Here is a 16,979-nt window from a genome sequence, read left to right on the forward strand (position 1 = left end):
CATATCTGAGATACCTGTATGCGCGTCTATCTGATCACCCCTTCTCCCCACTTCAGGCTGTTTAATTTGAGGTGGGGAGGTAGCTGGTCTCATGACAGAGCAAGAACACCTGGCCAGGTGTGACTCTCAGCCCTCCTTGGGGGAAACTTCTCTGGTTTGGCAACCTTCCTACCTCTTGGGGAGAGAACTCAGCTGCTGCCATGCAAAACTCCCCACCTGCCCCTTAGGAAACAGCAGGGGTAGAGAAGAATCCCAGTGCTTCCCTCCTTCCTGCCTCCAAGTGCCTTGGTGCTTCTCCATCTTCCTCCTCTGCTGGGCCTGAGACAAGAGATTGGATGCTGGGGGAAGGAATATAAAACACCCTACTTTTGGTTAACAGCAGTCCCTTGGCTTTTTACACTGTAGGTGAAGAGCTTGAGCTTGGCTTTTTCTGCAGGATTGGGAGTTTTTTTTCGGATAGGCATACATGTTTCAAAGATTATTCTTGTCTGGTTATGAATGTTCATGCTGCATGCAGTCCCACTCCACCTTATCTGGGCAGAAATGTGTAATGCTACAAGAAAAATCCACATGTACTTCTATGCTCATACATGGATACATTTGCAATGCATGAAACTGCACCTCATACCTACCCCTGAACACAACTGGTGCTTGAGGGAAGGGTGTATTCACTTCTGCCCAAACCCACAGACTGTCTGTTCCTTCATGGCTGGTCCCCGTTATTTCCTATCTACTTACCCGTGTGTCACTAAGCCTTGCCCTGTTACTCAGACATGTTTCCTAGTCATAGTTCATTGTGGGTTTTCACATTCAGGTACTATTATCACCCTTTCATGCATTAATAAAGACAATTAAAGGCCTGTTTTTACAAAAATGCTCCTTCCAGAGAAGATTCCTTTAATCCAGCTTCCACCTTGCTGGTTAAAAAGTTCCCTAAGCCTGTTGGCACAATGTATTAGAGAATTGGCCTGGTTGCTTCCAGTCCAACAACCTAAAAAGGTGTCCCGAGCTCACTGGATGAGAAGTGGACACTCCCATAGCACTTCAAACACCAGTTTTGCTACTGGCTGTGAGGCGGCCCTGCTGTAGATGCTGGTTCATATCATAGCGGCTGGAACATGTGCTGCTTAGGAAAACAGAGCAGCAGAGCTCAGGAGTCAGGGCACGGAGGGCAGAGTCCAAACCTGAACAGGAAGGAGTAGGGAGATTTGTGCGGGTGAACCTAATCCAGTTTGTGCTGGATGCTGGAGCACACAACCTCTGACAGCACAGACTACTCTGGACACACTGAACTGTGCAGGGAGACCTTTCTCTTTCGTTTGGGAGACACAGGTTTCATCACTCTGACTGGGAGAAGCTCAGAATGAACTGGTTTGGTTCCAAGGTGGACAGCCATGCAGGATTAGGTAGGAATATGAGCGTTTATCTTTATGAAAGATGTCTGATTAAAATTGCAGGTCTCAGGCCTATTTCCTTGAGGAGATTGCACAGGATTTAGGAATGAAGCTGCAGATGCCTACTGCATATAAGCAACAGAATTTACTGTCAAATGGGCAAAGCTCCTCTGTGCAGGAAGGAGAGTTTTTTAATGGGCTAGATAACCGTCTGCAGGAGGGAAGGACCATTGCAAGCCTTCCCACCTCCTGCCTTACACATGAGGGCACCTCAAGCTGCTTTCTCTGGCTATGAAACCTGGTGAGCTAAATAAACCACCTGCATTGTATGTGTAAGAGGAATGAGGAAAGAATGAGTCCCAGGGGGCAGATGTTAGTCAGGCTGCCTTGGGCACTACTAGGAGGTCTCGAGATCCCACTGTGATATGGTCATGCAAGGGATTAACTCTGAGTTTGCGCTATTGTGGGCTGGGGGCCATGTCTGCTGGTGTGGAGTCTGACGTTTAGGTAGGAGTCACCAAAGTGTCAGAACTGGGAGAACTGCATGGTCCTAGAAAGTGACACATGGACCTTTAGGGAAAAGAGGGCCTCTGCTTGTGAAGTGGTGTTAGGAGACAGCTTCATTTTTCAGTCTAGCAGGTGGCACGTCACACTGGGACAGGCAATGATGGACACATTTCTGAAGCTGCTTGTCCCCATGTTCCTGCAGACACAAATATTCCCCCCAATGCTTTTGCAACATAGAGAGGAAAGTGACTTCATGACATTCCTTTTCTGACTGTTTCTCTGGCGTGTGCTTTCTAAACATAGATCTAAAAATCAGAAAGCACCAGGAGAATTATGGGTTTCTACACCCTATTGTGCTTTATAATAATTATAATTATTGTAAATACGGCCCAGACACTGTAATTTTCTGCTCTCCATTGGGTCTTTCTTTTTCATTTTCTTCTTCTTTTTATGACTGTTTTCTAAGAAAGTTTTCATATGTCACCTTATAGATGGGAAATGGCAGAGTCAGCTCTTAAAATAAAAGGAGAGGAGTGGCTTGGGGGGGATGGAGAGGGATGAGAAGGGAGTGAAGAGAGAGAAATGTCATATAGTCTGTGGTGAGGGCACCAGTGGGGACAATCAGGAGACCTGGTTCTGTACCTAATCTAATGCCAACCTGCTATGTGATTATAGACTCCGTCTTCGTACCTATTTTTGGTTGTGGGGACCTTCTCTTTTCTCTTCCATCACTTGGCTCAGCAGCTCTCTGATCTTAAGTTTAGAGGTGCTGAGCACTTTTCAGGTGTCATGTCTGGTTGAAGTTATTGTGAGGAGATACAGTATAGATACTTGAACAGGTGGAAGTTAGTCTATACAACATTGTTTAGGTACAGTCCTGTTTACACTATGGATGGATGTCTGCCATGGTACAGCCTCTGGTTCTATAACCTTTGAGCTCCCAGGACATTGATGTGGCTGAGATGTGTCTTCCTGAGCAGGCAACTTGGTTTCATTCTTGTGGAAACTAAGATGTGGGTAGAGTAGAGAGTGAAACCAGAGGAAACCAGAATGTGGCCAGGATATGGACTTAGGAAAAGTGCAAAATACTCCTACACCTCAAAGAACAGGCACAGCTAATGTCATATGGATCTTTGCAGAGGAGTGTTGAGGAAAGGAAAGGTGCAGTAAACAGGATTAGGGGGAAAAAAAAAGACTAAATATCTGGATAACCTGAAGTCAGGCAAGAGTTGACTTTGACTTCAGACTGAACTTTAAGAAAAAAACAGAAAAAAAAATGGATAAAAAATGTAGGAGGAGGGGAGATTAAACCTGGTAAAAATCAGTACATGGGGGATATAATCTGATGGACAGGAGACAAAAAAAATCACAAAAATATTGATGTGATGTAGAGAATAGTAAAGCAAAAAACAGGCAAAGGTGAAGTCACCTGGAATGAGAATCACCATTTTAAAATAAGGAACTGATCTGAAACCTCTTAATTAGAAACCTAGCACAGATTTGGATTGAACTGTAAATATTTTATCCAAGTTTTTTTTTCCAGGCGGGATAGTTGAACAGACTCCCACTGAGAATTTAGTCTTCTTCCTGTCCTCAAGAGTCCTTACTGGAGACTTCCAAAGCAAACCAAAATGAGCTGCTCTTCACCAAAGAACAAGGAGATAAAACTTGATTTTTTATCTTTTTAAAGCAAATGGAGGAGTCTTTGTGGGTTACTTTGTAGAAACAGTGTCAGGTTTACAGTGTGGACTAGGGGCTTGAGAGATATAGGTACTTTTCTGCCAATGAATAGAATTGCAGTGTAACATTTGCATCTGGTGATAGGAGTCAGGTTTTGACTTCTAGTTCCAGGTGTGGGAAATTGACCATAGTCTGGAAGTGAAAAGTGGGCTGGTGGAGTTTAGAGTTTAATTCATGCCTTTCCTGCTGACCTAGAGCAACTTACTGAATCTCTCTCTTAGTACAGCAACACCAATTAATTGCCTAACAGAGGATTTCCCTGATGCCTGAGTCGCTGTTTGCAAAGTGCACAGAAATCTGCTGGTGAAAGGTGGTTTAGAGGAACAATGATTTACCTTATGGAGCAAGAACTTCTTACAAGAAGGTTTGTGTAGTTGCCTCAGGCCATCCATAAATAAACTTCTATTGCAGGCAACGCAATAGGCTGAGCAGAACACTATGCATTAAAGGAACAGTTGCTGTAGTATTTGGAAATAAGTCAAATCCTCTACTATCTGCATTTCTTACAAATACCACAAATTCTTTAGGTTTGTGCCTCCACCATTCCAAGCTGTTGCTTTGACTTGCTAATAGAAATCTGTAGTAAAAAAAAACAACAATGTGTGCTTCTTTTATTTATGGTTCTAACGTTCAGATGTTACCTCATGCCCAGCGAGACAGTGAGGACATGGAGTCTGCTGGATTCCAGGAGGAAGGATCTGCAGGAATTCTGGAGGGGAAACTGCCAACCAGGTATTTATGGAAAGGGGGTGATCTGGTTGAATTTGAGAACATACTAAAAACTAGATGTTTATTTGGTGTCAGTTGACAGTTTCATTAAATTAATTGGAGCTATTCTGATTTATAGTTACTGACGATTTGGCCAAGTCTATATAAACAGCGCTAATCATACCCCTCTAAAGGCAGCAAGAATTATTACCAAGAGATAAATCTAGGTGAGCTATAGGTCCTTGCTGGTTATCTTCCAAACTCTGCTCTTGCCACTGCAATGAATGCATGGAGCTTCCACGATCCAGGTTCAGTGAGCTCACTTTCCACCCATCTCAGCCTTGCTGATCAAACTTCTTCATCCTGTGCTGTGTTGCTGAACACAGTTAAAAACAAACAGCAAACATAAAGAGATGAGCAGCCCCACAAGCAATTGCACAAGGTGCGGGCCAAGATATGGAGAAAGCTTTATGTGGCAAATTCTACTTTGGTCCATGGACAAAATATGAAGTAGAGTGATGTTCAAAATGGTAATAATTAATGCTTGTTTGCTCTCTTAACTGTGTGCACCGTATGCTTCCCTTGTCTAGCTGTAGCTGTTGAGTCTTGGTATGGATTTTCAAAGTAAGGGAAGGAGGAGAACTAGTGTTTTGTCACAGGTGCCAGGCAGGGTCAGACAAGAGAAAGTAAATGTTTTTTTTTTTGAGCAAGTAACCACTAGCAATGGTGGGGGACCACCTAGCCTTGCAACTCAACTCTTGAGTTTGGCTGACTTTCTGAGACAGATGCTTTATCTTGCTCAGCAATCTCAAAGACTTGAGGAAGAGATGGCTGGCAGAAGTGTTACAGTTGGTAGTAAGCAGATATTAAGCAGGAAGCTGGACTAAAATTGCCCGAGGATTTCCGTAGGCAAGAAGTTTTAAGGATCTGACTACTCAGGCAGCAACCAATGATTGTGGCCTCACCTCACATCACCTTTCCTGCAGACCTGCTCATGGTGTAGGAGCAGCACTCAGCAGCTGTTTCACCACTAGCTGCAGATGGAGGTTGGCTAAGAAATAACTGTTACCCACCACACTTAGGTGGAAGGTTGCCAGAGGGCTGCAAGGCACCTATTGCTCTTCTCTGGACCCTGAGTATTGTTTTTTCAGGACTCAACATTGACCCCCGGCTCCAGGGGGACATGTTGCTTGGAGGACACAAAGAGGGGAGAGCATGAGGAGCACCAGAGTAAGCAGCCAGCAGTTTAATTTCAGTGTAGGTAAGTACAAGGTAATGGAACATGAAAGACCAATTTAAACTACTTATGTAACAGGACAGGACCTAAATTAATTATTTCTTGCTCAGGAAAACATCAAGGTCTTTTTCAGGCTCCTTGAGCAAAAGCACTCACAATAGCTAGCTAGTACTGAAAAGGTTGTATGATAATGCCTTTCTGTGAATCAGAATTCTGTCTATATTTGAAATGATGTGCTCAGATTTTGTCACTTTTCTATTCAGAAATAGAAGGTACCTAAAGATAGATGATGCAAATTATTAGGAGACCTAGAAAGGTTTCACAAAGAAAAGATTAGGAGCATTAATTTGGTAAGAGGGATGTGATATAGGAATGAAAAGAAGAATGACAGGGAGAAGGCACATGAGACCCTGTTATTTATCTTTTATTAAAATACCAGAATGTGAAAGAAAAAGCTTATGGCTTACAATATTGCACGTGAAATACTAACAAAGAAACACACTGTTTTACACAGTATGCAACCTGTGGAATCCCTTGTTCGAAAATACTACTGAGGCCAAGAGCTTTGGAAGATATTACTCTCACATTTTCCATACAGGAGCAATAAAAATATCATCCACCCCTACACCAGCTGGGATAAAAACCTACAAGGGTTATAAATCTTTGTCTTTCATGACAATAATTGCTGTGAGCTAGACTAGGAAGACTATTGCATAACTGTCCACCGCGAGGGTTTTCTACCTCCCATGAAGTGCATGGTGCTGGCTGCTGGCAGAGACGGGCTGCTTGGAGAGGCATGTCTGTTTTCCCTTTCCATCCCTCCCCTCCCCAAACACATCCTTTAATCTGGAACAGATCCTTCAGCTGTCCTGCCGGGGACCTTTGGATCAGTGGAGCATCACTCAGGACAGACCACCATCCTGGGCTCTCCTGGCAGCTCAGGGCTGTATGTGGTGTGCCTGGCATTATTCTGGTGAGCTGGGTGCAATGAGATGTGCCTTTGGCCTTGGGAGATGTGAAAGCGGGTAGCCTTTTATCAGGCTCTCCACAGGGACAAACTCCATGGGTACGAGTCAGCAGCAGGGAAGGTGCCCGTCTGATGCAGACGTCGGCATTCCCCTTGAGACTGAGATTTTCTGGTGAATCACTGCTGCTCTGAGAGGCTGTGATCAGAGAGCATCAGCCAGTTCCCTGAGGCAGACGGTGCCCAGCCTGTGAGTTGGTTTGGAGAGGAGGACCGAAAGTCTGGATTCAGCCTAAAATTTGGTACGGAGAAGGTGTGGAGAACCAAAGGCTCTGGTGTTTGAAGTCTGCACTGGAATAAGAGGGAAGAAACCTGGGGTCTCTGGAAACTGAACCCAAAGGGAAGAGATGTTGTCTCCTTGCCAAAAGATGCATTATTGCTATTCATGTGCAGTGTGGTTAGGTGCCAGCCAAGAATGGGACTCCACTGCTCTAGGCAGTGTTCATACAGAGTAGAAGATACAAATCTAACAGATGTGGCTATTTCAGTGTCTAGAAGCGATGAGGAGTGGGGGAAACACCAAGGCTGTGGATTGTCCTAACATGCTGAGAAATGGGGCCAATGATGTAAGATCTCCTTAGTCCTTGCCTGCTGTTTTTCAGGGAGACACCCTCATCTTTTCCAAAGGAAGAGAAATTCTCAAAGGTATTCACAAGCCAAATCAATTATTTTTGCAATTTTCATGCAAAGTGGAATTTCCAACAGTTTCCAGTTTGGGATTTTGAGTTTTACCTTTAGTATTTCATTTATATTCCAGAATTTCAAAGCACCAGTCAGAAATCCTAGTTCATGCCCTTTCTGTGTTTTATCATGATTACTGGCTGTTTTAGAATAAAGTGTAGTGCGTAATATGGCAAGAGATTTGAAGCGTTCCATTCTTTTATTTATAAATGCAATTAGGAGCAGCTGTTATATAGTACTAATTAAAAAATCTTATCTTTCTTTACAGATCAAAGTGACTTTTATTTGTTTTGTAACAAAACAGTCTGACAAAAAGTCAAACACAAAAAGTGTTAAACTGCTTCATTACAAAACAAACAGGAGACACTTTAATCTGTGAAAAAAAGATAAGGTTTTTAATTAGTACTAAATAACAGCTGTCCATCATGATTTAAGAAAGGAAATAAAACTCCAATATTTCAAGTCTTTTATACACTGATGTACATGTTGAGGTGCTGTCATGTAGTAAAAGAGAAGTACAATAAAAATTGGGATACAATTTTGGATTTTATAAGTTCATGAAAATGTATTTCTCAACACAAAACAAAGAAGACGCCCATACTGACATATTTTGCCAGGGGAAATTTCCATTGACATCAATATCTTGTTATTTAAAACGATTCATTTAATCAAAACATCTTTTAGAAGGAAAAGCTATGTTTAAAAACATTCCAGCCAGCATTGCCTGCAGACATGGGTTTCAGCCGTGGCCCTGCTGGGTGGGGTATGAAGGTAAGTAACAACATCAGGCAGAAGCAGCTTCACCACCATGATTGATGGCATGTCTGCAGTGGGGTGGGATGCAGCTCTCCAAGCATGTGTCACCTGCTAACCCCCTCATAGTAATTCTGGACCTTCTGCTGGAACATTGCCACCCCTCTTCACTTGCAAAGGGTCAAACAGTGGTCTAAGCCACAGTGTTCAATTTGCTCTTCCCTTCCACCTTGCTGCTAACAGCCAGCAAATTTCCTACAGGATCCCCATTGAAAGGGTCCTCATAACAGCGTCCTGTGATCTCAGGGGCAAGCAAACATCAGCCTCAGTCCAATTCTTGGACGTCAGCTCTGCCCCTTGTTCCCGGATCATTGAGAGCTGCTGGGTTATGCTGCTTGCTTTTCACAGCCTCCTGTTTATCTCACCTTTGGTCCTGCTCCGTGTTTACAGTTAAAGCTGTTCATTCAAGTGCCATATACTTTGTCAGGATTTGCTGAGGGAGCAAAGTTCCTCAGGCAGAAGACAAGAGCAGGGAAAAAACAGCCTGTGGCTGCTACACTTGTCTGTTGCTTGCTTCAGGGAGGTTGCTCAAGACAGGCTGGCAGCTAATATGTACAGAAAAGATAGCAGTAGCAGTACGTCGGCAAAATTTGGAGGCCTCCGAGACTCTCTTTTGTTCTTGCTTCTCAGTGATTTCTTGGTGTCTTTATGATGACGATGCAGCAATTGAAGATTTTACTTCCAGTATTTTATCAGGAATGTCTTTTTATGGTTGCACTAAATTCTTAAATGAAGATGGGGTGACTGCTTCTGCTGCCTCACCCCAGCACTTCACATTTACAGTCTCACATGTTTGTGTTCTAGCTACGGTAAATAAATGATATAAATAAATAAAAAGTAACAGGGAGAACACATCTCTTTTACTTGGACCAAATCACACACTTTGGAAAAAAAGACAAACTTTCAGGCACCCAAAAGAAGGTCTCTTCTCAGTCACTTACGTCCCACAGTAATATAAAATATTAAGACTCAGAGCTTTAGTTCTTCAAATACGAAAACCTTGGCGAAATGAGATTTTTGGATAAAATCCTTGGTATCTATGAGAGTCAGGCACAGGCCTTCAATGCTGCGAGAATCCCTTGGTCATTGCTGCAACTAAAATCCCATGAAATTATTTGGGATACGAGAAATTCAAGGCCGCGAGTGAAAGGCAATAACCTGTTGCTTAAGAGGTACATAAAGCAGCACAGAAGTGAGAACCTCTGGAGGAGAATGTTAACTTAGTCAGGGCCATGAAGATATATCTGCATATTAAAGGGCGACAAAAATATTGTGTGAAAGTCGAAAACGGGTGATTGTTTATACAATTTCAACGGAACCCTTGAAATAATATTTACAGAGGCTCAGGAGAGGAGAATAGAGCCATTTATCCAGGAAACCATACTGAATAAAAGTGGAAACGGCAACAACGCTGTGCCAGGGGTCAAGACCACGCATGGGCGTAGCGTTTCCACCGCTTCCGTCAGCCTGGCGGTGACACCGGGGAAGGGAGGTCCTGCAGGTGGATCAGGCCACACGTTGTGTCTCAGGCCACACGCTGTGGTTGCTGTGGTGAGAGCAGCCCTCACGGAGCAAGACCTTGTGCAGGTTAAGAGCTAGCTGCCTTGGTAGGCAGCGTGGTAAAAATGTGAAGGATTAGAGCTAAGAGGCTGAGGTGAGGTGACCCAGTTTGCTGTATTTTCTAGATCTTGAACCTGAGGACTCACAGACTAGGTAGCAGGACAGGCCCATAAGTATAAGGTATTCCTGTCCAGAAGAGCCACTGTCATCTCACGTATGCGCAAATGGTATTTACTACAAGGACTGTCCTCCCCGGAGTCCCTGCTGTCCAGTTACATCATTTTGGTGACCCAGGGAGATCCCTTTGGGTGCAGAGGGACGATGACTCCCCTTTGGGATGTTAATGTGGCTGTCAGAGCAGCTTCTGCCCCCTGAGCTGTCCCACCAGAGCTCCCTGAAACCTCCTGGGTGCTCCCACAAAGCTCTGGCCAGGCATGCTCCCCCATGCCTGAGCCCCAGCAAATTCCCAAGCCTTCAGCCTCAGGCAGGCTCACCCTCCAGTGGGACTTATAACTTCATCTTTTCTTTCATCACCCTCCTCCCCTGCAGACATTGCCTTCTCCAGGCTCATTCCTCCTCAACCCCTGCTCCTTTCCAAGAGAGAGTGCAATGGTTCATCCCACCCAAAATCCTTCATTCCCGTATTTCCCATACTGTTCTTTTATACCCTGAAATCACAGCCTCTTTTCACACCAACCACGCCCTGCCCAGGCTCACCATGGGAGGTCAATCACCTTGCTGAGCATTAATCAAACTTTCTTGGCAGCCTTCCCCAGGGAGGGGACCCGGTATTCTTACGTAGCCCACGTGCTCCCAGGGCTGTGCCAGTCCAGTGTAGGCATCAAGTGGCTGAGCTGCTGCTTTGGTGGCAAGCTACGTGACATCTCCACAAAGACACTTTGCCTTCCCGTCAAGATCTTCCCAAAGGTGAAATAGTGCAACACATGCAGAACGGTGTTATGATGGAGTAGATGCTGGGGTTGTGGGGAGGGAGAGGGGTTGACCTCACAAGGGTCACTTTCGCCAGTTTTCCTCTTTGCTCATTAAGGGGAAAATTCCTTCTTTTTGCAAGTATGTGTCAAGAGGTGAGCCAGGCTTGCTGAGCCAGCCATCACTGGTGTCTGTGAGGAGTTTGTGCATCGTACCACATACTGTTGGCTGTTCAGTTGCATGCAAATGTTGGCCCTACCCTCAGATCTCAAAGAAACCCTTCTGCCCCATGCCCCAGAAAGTGCAGAGCATGCAGAAAACCTTATGCCTCTACTCCACAACACCAGCCTGCCGTGTCTCTGGAGATGTTCTCAGTCTCTGTGCTGAGACCGAGGAGGGAGGAGAGCACAGTCATTGCTCTGAGCTCCGCCTTGGCTTGTGACTTGTGGCCTTGAAGAGTGCATGTGTATCACGTAACCACATGAGGCTATCACCTGGCACTGTGTCCCAGGGCAGAGGGACTGTGGGCTGCATCCCATGTGTGTTACACATCTGGTGGGAGACCTGCATATGTTCTGGTAAGTGGGTCTCCCAATGGGTGCTTCAGCCGTCACTGGGAGAGTAGCACAAGTTTTCAGAGGTCAGGACCTCTTCTAGGGCACAGCAGGAACTGTGGGCACAGGACATCTGGCACCTTTTTATTTCTCCAACACAAGGCCACCTCTAGACAAGGCTATGGGCCTTTGGCCTGAGTGGAACTTCCCACCTACTGGTTCCCCAACTTAATTGAGAATTAGTTTTCAGTCACTTCCCCTCAGCTGCCACTCTGAGAAGCTCTGGTCCATGAAAACAAAGCACTTGCCTTGGCCCCATGCTAGAGCTGGACATGCCAAGCAGATAGCCAGTCGGCCGTTTCTTCCCATCGCTCCAGTTGGGGATCGCAGGATGCTTTGATCATGTCCCCAAAGTGAACACAGCCGGGCTGTAAATCAGTGTCCCTGCTGCTCTGGACTCTTTCCTTCACCCGGTACCACAGAGCGGAGAGACATGTTTTTCCTCTCTGTGCCAAGGTGAGCCAGGGTGAAACGTAGACCTGGCAGCTGGGCCAATAGACACCTCTGTGCCATTCACTCTTAATTTTGCAGAATTTTTCCACCCTAAAGACCCATCTCTCTTCTTCTCTTCCAGGTGAATCATCTAGGCAAGAGGCCAGGCACTTTCCTGTCTAAAGAACAACCACGTTACACTTAGATGATAAGCTGAAAAAGTGCCAAATTTCCTTTTATAGCTTCTTTATTGCTCCCTGTCTGTGTGTATAGAGTGAGGAGAGCCGTGATTTATGTGGTAACTTTAAGGCTGTCCTGTGAAGGAGCCTTAGAACTACAGAACACTCTGGGATCATTTTAAGGCAAGCAGGCAATAAAAAGTAAACAAACAATGGGTAGCTACTAAAGCATATGTGCTACGTTTCCCTTCTCAAAAGGTACGAAGGCAATACACGTGCGATCAAGGACACTGAATTGGGAGGGAAACTAGAAGCAGGCTCTTGAGTTTCTGACAGTTACATGACATCCAGCCCAAGCTCCATGTCTGTGATCTCTTTTCCAGTGAGCTCATGACCTCTGTGAAACATGCCATGACCCTGGAGGGGTTGCGTTCAGAAATGGGGCTCTGCAGCAGCCTTCCTCTCCAGGCAAATACCCATCCGCTTTGAAGATGGAATTCAATATATTTCTGAAATGCAGTGCCTGCGAGAATCGGGGACCAGACTGGGTGAGCCCAGCAGCCCTTGTAATCTCACATTCCTCGGCTGGAGACAGGTAGGGGATGTGTACAACTCTTGGACGAATCAGGTCTACAGTCTGTGTTATGCTGAACATTTCTCTCCCTCCTCTCCAGCTGTCACCCTGTATCACCCTCTTCATTTGAAGGTCCCAGGTCTCTCTTTTTGGTTCCTGAGAGTTTTTGTCCTGCAGACAAAACATTAATTAGAGGCCGTGTTGATCCTATCACACTCACTTTGTGCCCTTGCGGAGGCCAAGTTAGTGAAACAGCCTCCCCGGCTGAGCAGTCCCCAGAGGGCTGCCGAGCCCCTCTTCACATTCCACCCAGTGCAGGAAAACACTAGGACATTAAAAAGATACCCATCACCTTTGTATGTGTGTCTATGTTGCTCATGGTTCTGCCTCTGCAGTGGATTTGTCTGCAGATTCTGGTGATCAAAGGCTGAAGTTGCCATGAAATCTGCCTGCCTCACTCCAGGCTCAGTGACAAACAAGGGAAGGACCAGGACTAGCGAGCACTCGGCACTGGGGTTTGCTGGAACTTCTGGTTCTCCATGGGCTGCATGTAGGAGTTAGGATCTCTTCTCCTGGGGACCCACCATACTGACATGTTGGGTGAGGGGAGCAGTTCCCTGGGTTCTTCTTGCTGCACACATTGGCTTTTCTGGGCACCGCTGCCAGGTGTAATCCCCACTTAGGATTCTCTAAAGGATGCTTTGAAGCAACTGAGCTTGTTTTGAAGCACCAACGAGGCATTTTAGCTTGCAGTTCTCGCATGAAGAGATGCTGGAGGCATGAGTTTCGAAGCCTTTTGGGCATGTTGAAAATCTCAGTCCTTGACATTTAGATTGAGGACACAATGAAAAGGTAACAAATGAGATGTTCAAGGAAGTCAGCACTTCCTTCCAGGTAGCAGTTTCCCACAGGCAGACAGGACGTGTCTGCCACACAGAAAAAGGACAAACGGTAAAATCTGCCCATGCCCATTGGCCAGGGCTGTGTTTTGGAAGAGGCAGGAAAACCCGTCACGCTGATGCAGCTGCCCGATGACAGCAGGTGGTCAGAGCACAATAGGCAGCCCTGCAAAACCACCGGGCTGATGCCGGCACACTGCAGTCGCTGTGGACCATGGCTGAGCCCTGTGCAGGGTCCACGGACTTCCCTTGTGGTGCAGAAAATGAGCAAGGCTTTCCTTTAAGTGCTGCATTCTTCCTGGTACAAATTGCTGTTGTGACCTCCAGGTGCAGGTACATCAATTATAAAACCACACAAATTAATGCCTGACCCTTCTTACAAAGTACCAGCAGAGGGAACACACAGGAAACATCCTGAGCTGTGAAAGAAGCTCAAAGTCACTCAACCAAGCAAAACCCAGGCAGAGCAGGTAGACCTAGCAGCTGCACTGGAGATGGAAACTGCACTGTACCGTGCCCCCAAGTGAGCTCGTCTAAAAGTGTGGACAATTTCTAAAACATCTTCTGGACTTGTGCCTACTCTCTTTGAACACTACGCATGTTCCTTTCTGTAGCTACTCCATGTTATGTCACCACTTGATCTCAAGGGGTTGCTAATAATTTTGGGCATGCTCTTTTCCTGAAAAGGGCCAGTGGGGCATCCCAGCTACGCCATGTGTTGCTTGGTCCAAAGACAAAGGGATGGAGCTCACAACCAGAATCCAGAAGCAAATGTGGAACCGAGTACACTGACAGACCAGCCAGTTTGCAGTAGCGGTGAAATAATACCACTTAGGTGCAAATGCCAGACTTTGCTTTTCTCTCTGCTGATGTGAAAAATACCTATTCCAGAGCCTTGTGAGTGTCCTTCCTGGTCTTGCCTAAAGAGAAATTAGAATTAGGTGTGTTCTGAAAGTTGTACCTCGTCAGGGTGATATGTGCTCAGGACTCCTCTCTGGAGATTTTTATCCCACCCTTAACAGCATAACTTTTGAGACCTTTCCAACAAGGCATTGGGCAATGTGGTTGCCTGAAGGCTGCAGGACAAAGGCTTCACTAAGTCCATCTGGCTGTATATGGGCAACTGCTCCCCTTGAGCGCAAATTCACACACCGAGCACAGAACAAACCAATAAGGAGAGGAAATCCTCAAAAACTGTGTGCTTCCCAAATCCTACCCAGCGGTTTGGCTTTTCCTGACAAGCAGTTGAGATGAGCTTATGTGAGTCTTACACCTTTCAGGCTCTGATTGTGAAGCCATGCTGAGCTGCCTTCTTGCAGAGTGCGGATGCGAGGAGCAGAGATGCCCATGCTGGATCTTCACTTCAGGGACGTGAGAGACCTGGGTGCATTCCTCAGAGGCTGTGCACACCACTCTCCTGGCCCTACACAGTATGTGACCAGCTGCAGCTTGCTGATAGAGGGCACCCACATCACCCGGGCGCTGACTCAGGCTGATAAGCGAGGAGGATGGTCTGTCCTTCCGTCCCGGAGTGATTCTTGCTGGCAGTCGGTCTGGCAGAGGGCTGGCTGACAGCTGCAGAGCTGTACTTCCCAGGTGTGGCTTCTGGCACCACCTCCGACAGAGCAGGCTTCCCACACAAAGTCCATAGGCGTGGGCCTGGGGCTCCTCGCACCTTTTTCCGTGGTGCCATGGACACGCTGGCAAAAAGAGGGGCATGTTTCTCTGTTTATCTGCCCTCCAGTGTTGGTGGTGCTAGTGGGGTGAGGAGCCTAACTGCTGCGGATGATTTGTCACCCCCTGAATGAGGCTGGCTGCCCCGACTGAGTAACGCTTGGGGATATTCCTGATGATGAAGTCATGGTGCCACATGTGATCTTGACAAACATAAGATCCGGGGCCAGGCTGTGTTAGCTGTTAGTGCATCAGGCATTTCGTCTTGGGAAATCTGTCATCGCTTGACAAGTGAGAGGTATTTGAGTTTCTAGTGACCTTACGTTTGTGTTGGAGAATGAAAAAGACATATTGAATCGCACGTGGCATGTGAGAAAACGTATCAGTGGCTCAGACCAAACATTCACCAAGGTGTTTTTGCTCCAAAATGGCCAAGTGAAGGAAGTCTTGCATGACCAGGACAAGGCGTGGGGACTCAGGGCTGAAACAGTTGGGCAGGCTGGTGTGGAGGGCATGAGGAGCAGAAGGAGCAAGGCTGGGAAGGGATCCGAGCATGGAGTCACCAGGGGATTTATGCCCTGGCCATCGAGTGCAAGGATGCCTGAAGATGCCTGGTGTGGGTGGAGCGTGGATGAGGAGTCCACACATGGCCATGTGTCTTCTTCACAGGCTGCAGCCTCCGTGAACACGCACACATCTCAGGGCACTGCCCAACCACAGGCACAGGCAGGAAAGGGTGATCTGTCAGGAGGCCAGGAACCGGGGGTAACTCAGGAGCACGCACGTTTCGTTATTGCTGGGATGGCTTGGCACAAGGAAGAAATTTATAACTGACAGCAGGTTTGCCAGGGCAGTTAAGCAGAGCAGCATAACAATAGGAAAAGGCATTTCAAATATTTGATTTTGTCTTGTAATTCCTTGCAGGCTGCTCCCAATTAACAAGGGGAATTTTGTCAAGCCTACAGTGACTTTCGATATGGTAGATAATTTCTGAGCCCTAAAGGTTTAATGTTCTCCCCCCACCTCCCTTATAAAATAAAAAAAGGCTTTTTTTTTTGGCTTTTTTTTTTTTTTTTTCTTTTTTAAAGTGGTACCTGTGGACAATAGAGAGCTTGAGCACGAGAATGGTTCTTATCTCTGCTGCAGGTAGCACATAAGGGTAGGTCATGAAAAGTTAACAAGGATAAAAGTTCCTCATGCTTTTCAAGCTACGATCTTATATAAACAATTCATCAATGGTAAAGTCAGTCCCGACATGATGCTTCTGATATTTTATAGAGGCAGTTACCAGGAGCAGTGCTGATCTCACAAATCCACGGTGGTTGCTGGAGCTGACTGCAGTCTGGTATGCCCTGCCACCAGGTCATGGCTGCCAGCTAGGTGGCATGCGGAGTTCCCACTCCAGTAGGGTGTTTTGATAGACTGCAGCTGTCAGCCTGATTTACAAAGGTGCTTTTGAGCACATTCATGCGACATGGTTGTCTGTCCTAACAGAGGACTGGATGCAAAAGGGTCTTTCCACTGCTCTGCTCTGGTCTCCAATCTCCAGACTTCCAGGTGAGATTGTTGTCGCTGATTTGAGCACCCCAGCTCATCTGGGCTTGCTGTGTCTTGTAATACAGCCTTTTGGGAAACTCCTTGTCTCCATGTGGATATATACCTTAAAGAAATACCCAGGACCTTTCTCTGTAGAGGTCAGTAGTCCCTAAACCCTAGCTACAAAGAAAACAACAATGGCAACATCTTCCACAGGTGCAGAGCCCCCAAGGGAAATCAAGCACACTTTCAGAAGATCGGTCCTATTCTCCTCTGGCAGAAGAAACCATAATCCATGCAGATGTCAGTCAGGAGGACATAAAGACAAAGGTTGCTTCACAAGGCAGCCAGGACTTCTCCTCAGGGCCCTGCAGCTAGCAGCTAGGATATCCTTTGGAGACAAGCTCTGTGGGGAGGAGGTGGTTGTGTTAGCTGAGATGGTGAAAGTCAAAAGGCTGTTCTCCTCACCGTTGTTGT

This window comes from Netta rufina (assembly GCF_964035555.1).
Source record: "Netta rufina genome assembly, chromosome: 3".
NCBI classification, from domain to species: domain Eukaryota; kingdom Metazoa; phylum Chordata; class Aves; order Anseriformes; family Anatidae; genus Netta; species Netta rufina.